Source organism: Ranitomeya variabilis, chromosome 8 (genome assembly GCF_051348905.1).
Source record: "Ranitomeya variabilis isolate aRanVar5 chromosome 8, aRanVar5.hap1, whole genome shotgun sequence".
NCBI classification, from domain to species: domain Eukaryota; kingdom Metazoa; phylum Chordata; class Amphibia; order Anura; family Dendrobatidae; genus Ranitomeya; species Ranitomeya variabilis.
The window spans coordinates 138504937-138517335 of NC_135239.1; the positions used below are offsets into that span (position 1 = coordinate 138504937).

At 52.0% G+C, this 12399-nt stretch overlaps 1 protein-coding gene across 3 annotated transcripts in view; it reads right to left on the bottom strand.

The window, feature by feature from the left end:
* TCF20 (transcription factor 20) overlaps positions 1 to 12399 on the bottom strand; it is a 477459-nt gene that overhangs the window by 356716 nt on the left and 108344 nt on the right. The gene's annotated exons all lie outside the window — the stretch shown is intronic.

The window sequence follows — 12399 nt, forward strand, 5'->3', positions numbered from 1 at the left end:
TAACAGAGAAGCCAGGTTATATAGCGACACCCAGATCAAATCAGAACAGGTGAACAGGGAAGATGATGTCACAAGTTCAATTCCACCAGTAGCCACCGGGGGAGCCCAGAATCCAAATTCACAACAGTACCCCCCCCTCAAGGAGGGGGCACCGAACCCTCACCAGAACCACCAGGGCGATCAGGATGGGCCCTATGAAAGGCACGAACCAGATCAGAAGCATGAACATCAGATGCAGTGACCCAAGAATTATCCTCCTGGCCGTATCCCTTCCACTTGACCAGATACTGGAGTCTCCGTCTGGAAACACGGGAGTCTAGGATTTTTTCCACAACGTACTCCAACTTACCCTCAACCAACACCGGAGCAGGAGGCTCAACGGAAGGCACAACCGGTGCCTCATACCTGCGCAATAACGACCGATGAAAAACGTTATGAATAGAAAAGGATGCAGGGAGGTCCAAACGGAAGGAAACAGGGTTAAGAATCTCCAATATTTTATACGGACCGATGAACCGAGGCTTAAACTTAGGAGATGAGACCCTCATAGGGACAAAACGAGAAGACAACCACACCAAATCTCCAACACAAAGCCGAGGACCAACACGACGGTGACGGTTGGCAAAAAGCTGAGTCTTCTCCTGGGACAACTTTAAATTGTCCATCACCTGCCCCCAGATATGATGCAATCTCTCCACCACCGCATCCACTCCAGGACAATCCGAGGATTCCATCTGACCGGAGGAAAATCGAGGGTGGAACCCCGAATTACAGAAAAACGGGGACACCAAAGTGGCAGAGCTGGCCCGATTATTGAGGGCGAACTCCGCCAATGGCAAAAAAGCAACCCAATCATCCTGGTCAGCAGACACAAAACACCTCAGATATGTCTCCAGGGTCTGATTAGTCCGCTCGGTCTGGCCATTAGTCTGAGGGTGAAAAGCAGACGAAAAAGACAAATCTATGCCCATCCTAGCACAGAATGCCCGCCAAAATCTAGACACAAATTGGGTTCCTCTGTCAGAAACGATATTCTCAGGAATACCATGCAAACGAACAACATTTTGAAAAAACAGGGGCACCAACTCGGAAGAAGAAGGCAATTTGGGCAGGGGAACCAAATGGACCATCTTAGAAAAACGGTCACACACCACCCAGATGACAGACATCTTCTGAGAAACAGGCAGATATGAAATAAAATCCATCGAGATGTGTGTCCAAGGCCTCTTAGGAATAGGCAAGGGCAACAATAATCCACTAGCCCGAGAACAACAAGGCTTGGCCCGAGCACAAACGTCACAAGACTGCACAAAGCCTCGCACATCTCGTGACAGGGAAGGCCACCAGAAGGATCTTGCCACCAAATCCCTGGTACCAAAAATTCCAGGATGACCTGCCAATGCAGAAGAATGTACCTCAGAGATGACTCTACTGGTCCAATCATCAGGAACAAACAACCTATCAGGCGGACAACGATCCGGTCTATCCGCCTGAAACTCCTGCAAGGCCCGCCGCAGGTCTGGAGAAACGGCTGACAAGATAACTCCCTCCTTAAGAATACCTGTGGGGTCAGAGTTGCCGGGTGAATCAGGCTCAAAACTCCTAGAAAGGGCATCCGCCTTAACATTCTTAGAACCCGGTAGGTACGATACCACAAAATTAAACCGAGAGAAAAATAATGACCAGCGCGCCTGTCTAGGATTCAGGCGCCTGGCGGTCTCAAGATAGATCAAATTTTTGTGGTCAGTCAATACCACCACCTGATGTCTGGCCCCCTCGAGCCAATGGCGCCACTCCTCAAACGCCCACTTCATGGCCAAAAGCTCCCGATTCCCAACATCATAATTCCGCTCAGCGGGCGAAAATTTACGGGAAAAGAAGGCACAAGGCCTCATCACGGCGCAGTCAGAACTTTTCTGCGACAACACTGCCCCAGCCCCGATCTCAGAAGCGTCGACCTCAACCTGAAAAGGAAGAGTCACATCAGGCTGACGCAACACAGGGGCAGAAGAAAAACGGCGCTTAAGCTCCTGAAAGGCCTCCACAGCATCAGGGGACCAATTAGCAACATCAGCACCCTGTCTAGTCAAATCGGTCAATGGCTTAACGACATCCGAAAAACCAGAAATAAATCGACGATAAAAGTTGGCAAAGCCCAAAAATTTCTGAAGACTTTTAAGAGAAGAGGGCTGCGTCCAATCACAAATAGCTTGAACCTTGACAGGATCCATCTCAATGGAAGAGGGAGAAAAAATATATCCCAAAAAGGAAATTCTCTGAACCCCAAAAACGCACTTAGAACCCTTGACACACAGAGAATTAGACCGCAAAACCTGAAAAACCCTCTTAACTTGCCGGACATGAGAGTCCCAATCATCCGAAAAAATCAGAATATCATCCAGATACACTATCATAAATTTATCCAAAAAATCGCGGAAAATATCATGCATAAAGGACTGGAAGACTGAAGGGGCATTAGAAAGACCAAAAGGCATCACCAAATACTCAAAGTGGCCCTCGGGCGTATTAAATGCGGTTTTCCACTCATCCCCCTGCCTGATCCGCACCAAATTATACGCCCCACGGAGATCAATCTTAGAGAACCACTTGGCCCCCTTTATGCGAGCAAACAAATCAGTCAACAACGGCAATGGGTATTGATATTTAACCGTGATTTTATTCAAAAGCCGATAATCAATACATGGTCTCAAAGAGCCGTCTTTTTTTGACACAAAGAAAAAACCGGCTCCTAAGGGAGATGACGATGGACGAATATGTCCCTTTTCCAAGGACTCCTTTATATATTCTCGCATAGCAGTATGTTCAGGCACAGACAGATTAAATAAACGACCCTTTGGGTATTTACTACCCGGAATTAAATCTATAGCACAATCGCACTCACGGTGCGGAGGTAGCGAACCCAGCTTGGGTTCTTCAAAGACGTCACGATAATCAGACAGGAACTCAGGGATTTCAGAGGGAATAGATGATGAAATGGACACCAAAGGTACGTCCCCATGAGTCCCCTTACATCCCCAGCTCAACACAGACATAGCTCTCCAGTCAAGGACTGGGTTGTGAGACTGCAGCCATGGCAATCCTAGCACCAAATCATCATGTAGATTATACAGCACCAGAAAACGAATAGTCTCCTGGTGATCCGGATTAATACACATAGTCACTTGTGTCCAGAATTGTGGTTTATTATTAGCCAATGGGGTGGAGTCAATCCCCTTCAGAGGAATAAGAGTCTCCAAAGGCTCTAAATCATACCCACAACGATTGGCAAAGGACCAATCCATAAGACTCAAAGCGGCGCCAGAGTCGATATAGGCGTCCGTAGTAATAGATGACAAAGAGCAAATCAGGGTCACAGACAAAATAAATTTAGACTGTAAAGTGCCAATGGGAACGGATTTATCAAGCTTTTTAGTACGCTTAGAGCATGCTGATATAACATGAGTAGAATCCCCACAATAGAAACACAACCCATTTTTCCGTCTAAAATTCTGCCGCTCGCTTCTGGACAGAATTCTATCACACTGCATGTTTTCTGGCGTCTTCTCAGTGGACACCGCCAGATGGTGCACTGGTTTGCGCTCCCGCAGACGCCTATCGATCTGAATGGCCATTGTCATGGACTCATTCAGACTTGCAGGCACAGGGAACCCCACCATAACATCCTTAATGGCATCAGAAAGACCCTCTCTGAAAGTAGCCGCCAAGGCACACTCATTCCACTGAGTAAGCACAGACCATTTACGGAATTTTTGGCAGTAAATTTCAGCTTCATCTTGCCCCTGCGATAGGGACATCAAAGTTTTTTCTGCCTGAAGTTCCAAATGAGGTTCCTCATAAAGCAAGCCCAAGGCCAGAAAAAACGCATCCACATTGCGCAACGCAGGATCCCCTGGTGCCAATGCAAAAGCCCAATCTTGAGGGTCGCCGCGGAGCAAGGAAATCACAATCCCAACCTGCTGTGCAGGGTCTCCAGCAGAACGAGATTTCAGGGACAAAAATAACTTACAATTATTTCTAAAATTCTGAAAGCTAGATCTATTCCCTGAGAAGAATTCCGGCAAAGGAATTCTCGGCTCTGATACCGGAGCATGAACCACAAAATCTTGCAAACTTTGTACTTTCGTGGCGAGATTATTCAAACCTGCAGTTACACTCTGTAGATCCATTATAGACAGGTGAACATAGAGCCATTCAAAGATTAGAAGGAGAGAGAAAAAAAAGAAAGACTGCAGCATAGACAGACTGGCAAGTGATCCAATTAAGAGCACACTAACTACTAGAGAAAAAAAAAAAAAAAAAAATTTTCAGCAGACTTCTTATTTCTCTCCTTTCTCAGCCAAGGATTTTAACCCTTTAGTGGCCGGTCAAACTGTCATGATCTCCATGGCCAGAGAACTAGCATAAGCCTCAATAGGAACAAGCTCTTGGAAGATGTAACTGTACTGACCATGAACTAAACCTACCGCATCATCTAGAAGTAGCCAGGTAGCATGTCCTACTTTTTATCCCTATATGCCCAGCGCCGGCCGGAGAACTAAATAATGCTAGCAGAGGGAAATATAAGACCTGACTCACCTCTAGAGAAATGCCCAAAAAGGAGACAGAAGCCCCCCACATATATTGGCGGTGATATGAGATGAAACAACAAACGCAGCAGGAAAATAGTTTTAGCAAATTTGAGGTCCGCTTTCTAGATAGCAGAAGACAGAAAGCATACTTTCATGGTCAGTAGAAAACCCTAACAAAACACATCCAGAAATTACTTTAGGACTCTGGCATTAACTCATAATACCAGAGTGGCAATTCCTGATCAACAAGAGCTTTCCAGACACAGTAACGAAACTGCAGCTGTGAACTGGAACCAAAATACAAAAACAAAACATGGACGAATGTCCAACTTATCTAGTAGATGTCTGGGAGCAGGAACAAGCACAGAGAGGCTTCTGATAACATTGTTGACCGGCAAGCATCTAACAGAGAAGCCAGGTTATATAGCGACACCTAGATCAAATCAGAACAGGTGAACAGGGAAGATGATGTCACAAGTTCAATTCCACCAGTAGCCACCGGGGGAGCCCAGAATCCAAATTCACAACAGGACCCGGAGTGGCGCCGCCCGCCAAATCGGACCCAGAGTGGCTCCGCCCGCCAAATCGGACCCAGAGTGGCGCCGCCCGCCAAATCGGACCCAGAGTGGCGCCGCCCGCCAAATCGGACCCAGAGTGGCGCCGCCCGCAAAATCGGACCCGGAGTGGCGCCGCCCGCCAAATCAGACCCGGAGGGGCGCCGCCCGCCAAATCGGACCCAGAGTGGCGCCGCCCGTCAAATCGGACCCAGAGTGGCGCCGCCCGCCAAATCGGACCCGGAGTGGTGCCACCCGCCAAATCGGACCCGGAGTGGCGCCGCCCGCCAAATCGGACCCGGAGTGGCGCCGCCCGCCAAATCAGACCCGGAGTGGCGCCGCTCACCAAATCGGACCCGGAGTGGCGCTGCCCGCCAAATCGGACCCAGAGTGGCGCCGCCCCCCAAATCGGACCCAGAGTGGCGCCGCCCGCCAAATCGGACCCAGAGTGGCGCCGCCCCCCAAATCGGACCCAGAGTGACCCCGCCACCCAAATCGGACCCAGAGTGACCCCGCCCCCCAAATCGGACCCAGAGTGGCCTCAACCCTGAGGGGCTACAACTACCAAACCAGCGCCTGAGGGGCACCCAAGTGTGAAAGTCTTGCAGGGGCAGCCCGGGCACCATTCCAAAGCACTATCTGTAGTTCCTTCAGGAAATACCCATCTAGTTCTTCTTATTATTCAGTCCGTACGTAATGCGGCCCGAACCGCTAAACTCACAGACTCCAGTGAGGTGTCATTTCGAAGCCAGCGTTCCTGAGAGGTGTGCTAAGTATTTTTCGTGTCGATCGGATTTGTAGTTTTGGCGCAATTTGCGTTTGAAAAAAGTGTCTCAATGCATTTCAATAGGGAAATTTTCCAATACGTTTATAATGGGCCTGATTTCTGAGGCAATTTCTAAAAATAACTGCCACCTGGCTGATTACCTCATTGATATGCGCAGTGAGACCCAGTTACTATGCCAACGCCTATAAACTCTACATCAGCCCACCAGGTCACAAGTTTTGTCAGATAATATCAGCTCTTAAAGTGACAGTACAGCACAATTACAAAGCACTATCTGTAGTCTTATCATTATTGCCCCGCTCACCAAATCGGACCCAGCCCACCAAATCAGACCAGAGTGCCCCCGCTTGCCAAATCGGACCCAGAGTGCCCCCGCCCGCCAAATCGGACCCAGAGTGCCCCCGAACGCCAAGTCGGACCCAGAGTGGCGCCGCCCGCCAAGTCGGACCCAGAGTGGCGCCGCCCACCAAATCGGACCGAGAGTGGCGCCGCCCGCCAAATCGGACCCAGAGTGGCGCCGCCCGCCAAATCGGACCCAGAGTGGCGCCGCCCGCCAAATCGGACCCAGAGTGGCGCCGCCCGCCAAATCGGACCCGGAGTGGCGCCGCCCGCCAAATCGGACCCGGAGTGGCGCCGCCCGCCAAATCGGACCCAGAGTGGCGCCGCCCGCCAAATCGGACCCAGAGTGGCGCCGCCTGCCAAATCGGACCCGGAGTGGCACCGCCCGCCAAATCGGACCCTGAGTGGCACCGCCCGCCAAATCGGACCCGGATTGGCGCCGCCCGCCAAACTGGCGCCGCCCGCCAAATCGGACCCGGAGTGGCACCGCCCGCCAAATCGGACCCGGAGTGGCGCCGCCCACCAAATCGGACCCGGAGTGGCGCCGCTCACCAAATCGGACCCGGAGTGGCGCCACCCACCAAATCGGACCCGGAGTGGCCTCAACCCTGAGGAGCTACAACTACCAAACCAGCGCCTGAGGGGCACCCAAGTGTGAAAGTCTTGCAGGGGCCGCCTGGGCACCATTCCAAAGCACTATCTGTAGTTCCTTCAGGAAATACCCATCTAGTTCTCATTATTCAGTCCGCACGTAATGCGGCCCGAACCGCTAAACTCACAGACTCCAGTGAGGTGCCATTTCGAAGGCAGCGTTCCTGAGAGTTGTGCTAAGTATTTTTCGTGTCGATCGGATTTGTAGTTTTGGCGCAATTTGCGTTTGAAAAAAGTGTCTCAATGCGTTTCAATAGGGAAATTTTCCTATACGTTTATAATGGGCCTGATTTCTGAGGCAATTTCTAAAAATAACTGCCACCTGCCAGCTGGCTGATTAGCTCATTGATATGTGCAGTCAGACACAGTTACTATGCCAAAGCCTATGAACCCTACATCAGCCCACCAGGTCACAAGTTTTGTCAGATAATATCAGCTCTTAAAGTGACAGTACAGCACAATTCCAAAGCACTATCTGTAGTCTTATTATTATTATTACCAGATGGTGGCCTGATTCTAACGCATCGGGTATTCTAGAATATGCATGTCCACGAAGTATATTGCAGAGCCGCGCAGTATACAGCGCAGAGCCCCGCAGCATACAGCGCAGAGCCCCGCAGCATACAGCGCAGAGCCCCGCAGCATACAGCGCAGAGCCCCGCAGCATACAGCGCAGAGCCCCGCAGCATACAGCGCAGAGCCCCGCAGCATACAGCGCAGAGCCCCGCAGCATACAGCGCAGAGCCCCGCAGCATACAGCGCAGAGCCCCGCAGCATACAGCGCAGAGCCCCGCAGCATACAGCGCAGAGCCCCGCAGCATACAGCGCAGAGCCCCGCAGCATACAGCGCAGAGCCCCGCAGCATACAGCGCAGAGCCCCGCAGCATACAGCGCAGAGCCCCGCAGTATACAGCGCAGAGCCTCGCAGTATACAGCGCAGAGCCGCGCATTATACAGCGCAGAGCCGCGCATTATACAGCGCAGAGCCGCGCAGTATACAGCGCAGAGCCCCGCAGTATACAGCGCAGAGCCCCGCAGTATACAGCGCAGAGCCCCGCAGTATACAGCGCAGAGCCGCGCAGTATACAGCGCAGAGCCGCGCAGCATACAGCGCAGAGCCACGCAGTATACAGCGCAGAGCCGCGCAATATACAGCGCAGAGCCGCGCAGTATACAGCGCAGTCAGACCCAGTTACTATGCCAACGCCTATGAACTCTACATGAGCCCAGCACACAAGTTTTGTCAGATAATATCAGCTCTTAAAGTGAAAGCACAGCACAATTCCAAAGCACTATCTGTAGTCATATTATAATTATTGCCCCGCTCACCAAATCGAACCCTGAGGTGCCCCGCCCACCAAATCAGACCTTGAGGTGCCCAGCCCACCAAATCGGTCCCTGAGGTGCCCCGCCCACCGAATCGGACCCAGAGTGACCCCGCCCACCGAATCAGACCCAGAGTGGCTCCGCCCACCAAATCGGACCCAGAGTGACCCCGCCCACCAAATCGGACCCTGAGGTGCCCCGCCCACCAAATCAGACCCAGAGTGTCTCCGCCCACTAAATCGGACCCAAAATGACCCCGCCCATCAAATCGGTCCCAGAGTGACCCCGCCCACCAAATCGGTCCCAGAGCGACCCCGCCCACCAAATCGGTCCCAGAGCGACCCGGCCCACCAAATCGGACCCGGCCCACCAAATCGGACCCAGAGCGACCCGGCCCACCAAATCGGACCCAGAGCGACCCGGGCCACCAAATCGGACCCAGAGTGATCCGGGCCACCAAATCGGACCCAGAGTGACCCGGGCCACCAAATCGGACCCAGAGTGACCCGGCCCACCAAATCGGACCCAGAGTGACCCGGCCCACCAAATCGGACCCAGAGTGACCCGGCCCACCAAATCGGACCCAGAGTGACCCGGCCCACCAAATCAGACCCAGAGTGACCCGGGCCCACCAAATCGGACCCAGAGTGACCCGGCCCACCAAATCGGACCCAGAGTGACCCGGCCCACCAAATCGGACCCAGAGTGACCCGGCCCACCAAATCGGACCCAGAGTGGCTCCACCCACCAAATCGGACCCAGAGTGACCCCGCCCACCAAATCGGTCCCAGAGTGACCCCGCCCACCAAATCGGACCCAGAGTGACCCAGGCCACCAAATCGGACCCAGAGTGACCCGGCCTACCAAATCGGACCCAGAGTGAACCGGCCCACCAAATCGGACCCAGAGTGACCCAGCCCACCAAATCGGACCCGGCCCACCAAATCGGACCCAGAGTGACCCCACCCACCAAATCGGACCCAGAGTGACCCCGCCCACCAAATCGGACCCAGAGTGACCCCGCCCACCAAATCGGACCCAGAATGACCCGGCCCACCAAGCCTCAACCCTGAGGGGCTACAACTACCAAACCAGCGCCTGAGGGGCACCCAAGTGTGAAAGTCTTGCAGGGGCAGCCCGGGCACCATTCCAAAGCACTATCTGTAGTTCCTTCAGGAAATACCCATCTAGTATTATTATTGTAATCCGAAAGTGGTAAACTTATTCAGTTTTTTTCCGCAATTATTGCGGCCCGAAACGCTGCACACACAAACTCCAGTGAGGCGTCATTTCGAAGCCAGCATCCACGAGAGGTGTGCTAAGTATTTTTCGTGTCGATCCGATTTGTAGTTTTTTTTTAAAAAAAAAATTCCCATAGGAAATAATGGCGACCTTTCCATTACCCCCAACTTGACCTTCCAAAGATGGCAGCTATGCAAATGTATGGTGTCTATTTCAGGACATGATCATTTATCAAAGTCAAACATCAGAATAAAGTGACTGACACCCTCTCGTCCCGTGTGTGAAAAGTAAGTGCACCCCAATCCCGTGGGTGAAAAGTAAGTGCACCGAGTGACCCCGCCCCCCAGATCGGACCTCGAGTGGCCCCACCCACCAAATCGGACCCAGAGTGACCCCACCCACCAAATCGGACCCAGAGTGACCCCGCCCACCAAATCGGACCCAGAGTGACCCCGCCCACCAAATCGGACCCAGAGTGACCCCGCCCACCAAATCGGACCCAGAGTGACCCTGCCCACCAAATTGGACCCTGAGTGACCCCGCCCACCAAATTGGACCCTGAGTGACCCCGTCCACCAAATCGGACCCTGAGTGACCCCGCCCACCAAATCGGTCCCTGAGGTGCCCCGCCCACTAAATCGGACCCAGAGTGGCTCCGCCCACCAAACTGGTCCCAGAGTGACACCGCCCACCAAATCGGACCCAGAGTGGCCTCAACCCTGAGGGGCTACAAGTACCAAACCAGCGCCTGAGGGGCACCCAAGTGTGAAAGTCTTGCAGGGGCAGCCCGGGCACCATTCCAAAGCACTATCTGTAGTTCCTTCAGGAAATACCCATCTAGTTCTTCTTATTATTATTATTAGGCTTTCTTCCGCAATTAATGCAGCCCAAACCGCTGCACACACAGACTCCAATGAGGCGTCATTTCGAAGGCAGCGTCCACGAGAGGTGTGCTAAGTATTTTTCGTGTCGATCGGATTTGTAGTTTTGGCGCAATTTGCGTTTGAAAATTGTTTTCCCCTCATTGGAAAGCATTGTCTCAATGCGTTTCAATAGGGAAATTTCCTCATAGGGTATAATGGCCTGGTTTCTGAGGCAATTTCTAAAAATAACTGCCAACTTGCCACCTGGCTGATTAGCTCATTGATATGCGCAGTCAGATCCAGTTACTATGCCAACGCCTACGAGCCCACTAGGAAACAGGTTTTGTCAGATAATATCAGCTCCTCTCTGTTATCAGCCATTCCCCTGTCCTGCTGTCAGTCTATTTCTCTCTGTTATCAGCCATTCCCCGTCCTGTCAGTCTATTCTCCACAGACTCCAGTGAGGCGTCATTTCAAAGCCAGCGTCCACGAGAGGTGTGCTAAGTATTTTTCGTGTCGATCCAATTTGTAGTTTTTTTAAAAATCGCATTTAAAAAAAAAAATTCCCATAGGAAATAATGGCGAACTTTCCATTACCCCCAACTTGACCTTCCAAAGATGGCAGCTATGCAAATGCACGGTGTCCATTTTAGGACATGATCATTTATCAAAGTCAAACATCAGAATAAAGAGACTATGACACCCTCTCGTCCCGTGGGTGAAAAGTAAGTGCACCCCCGGCCCCGTGGGTGAAAAGTAAGTGCACCCCCGGCCCCGTGGGTGAAAAGTAAGTGCACCCCCGGCCCCGTGGGTGAAAAGTAAGTGCACCCCTGGCCCCGTGGGTGAAAAGTAAGTGCACCCCTGGCCCCGTGGGTGAAAAGTAAGTGCACCCCCTGCCCCTTGGGTGAAAAGTAAGTGCACCCCCGATCCCGTGGGTGAAAAGTAAGTGCACCCCTGGCCCCGTGGGTGAAAAGTAAGTGCACCCCCTGCCCCTTGGGTGAAAAGTAAGTGCACCCCTGATCCAGTGGGTGAAAAGTAAGTGCACCCCCGGTCCCGTGTGTGAAAAGTAAGTGCACTCCCGGTCCGTATGTGAAAAGTGCACCCCCGGTCCCGTGTGTGAAAAGTAAGTGCACCCCCGGCCCCGTGGGTGAAAACCAAATGCACCCCCGGACCCCGGGCAGTTTTAAGGCCTCTAAAGGACCCCGGGCAGTTTTAAAGCCTCTAAGGGACCCTGGGCAGTTTTAAGGCCTCTAAGGGACCCCAGGCAGTTTTAAGGCCTCTAAGGGACCCCGGGCAGTTTTGAGGGACACCCAAGTGTGAAAGTGTTGCAGGGGCAGCCCGGGCACCATTCCAAAGCACTATCTGTAGTTCCTTCAGGAAATACACATCTAGTTATCTTAATTTAATTGGTCTTAAATGAAAAAACACACAAAGAATTGTCCTAAAGCCAAATTGGATATAATTCTACACCAAACATAAAAAAGGGGGTAGACAAAAGTATTGGCACTGTTCCAAAAATCATGTGATGCTCCTCTAAGTTGTGTAGAGATATAAGCCACGGCACTCAGGACTTCTTGGAGGTGCCAAAGTTAGGTATCCAACCCGTCCAACTCCAGCCCTGGAGCGCGTCTATCCTCGTGGCACGGCGCATGCAACACTGGCGGTCTAAGCGCTTTTGTCCCTGCCAGTCTCTCGCCCTCCTCAGCGCTGTTCTCACTTATTGCCACCAGCAGCAAGACGCCCTGCGCTCCTGCTTCCCTGCTGTCTTCTGACCGTTGTGTGTATATCCACACACACACACATACTGCGGTCTCCAGTTCTCACAACTATTTCTGATGAAGGTCTGATTGTATAAGACCGAAAACGTTTAAATATTGAGCTGGATGCACCGAATAAAAATCTATTTCTTACACTTGCAAAAAAACTCTCCAGAGTGCCAAGTATTTTCTACTTACCTCTAATTTGTGTAATTAACAGCACCTGTAACTTAGCTGTGGCACCTAACAGGTGTTGGCAATAACTAAATCACACTTGCAGCCAGTTGACAT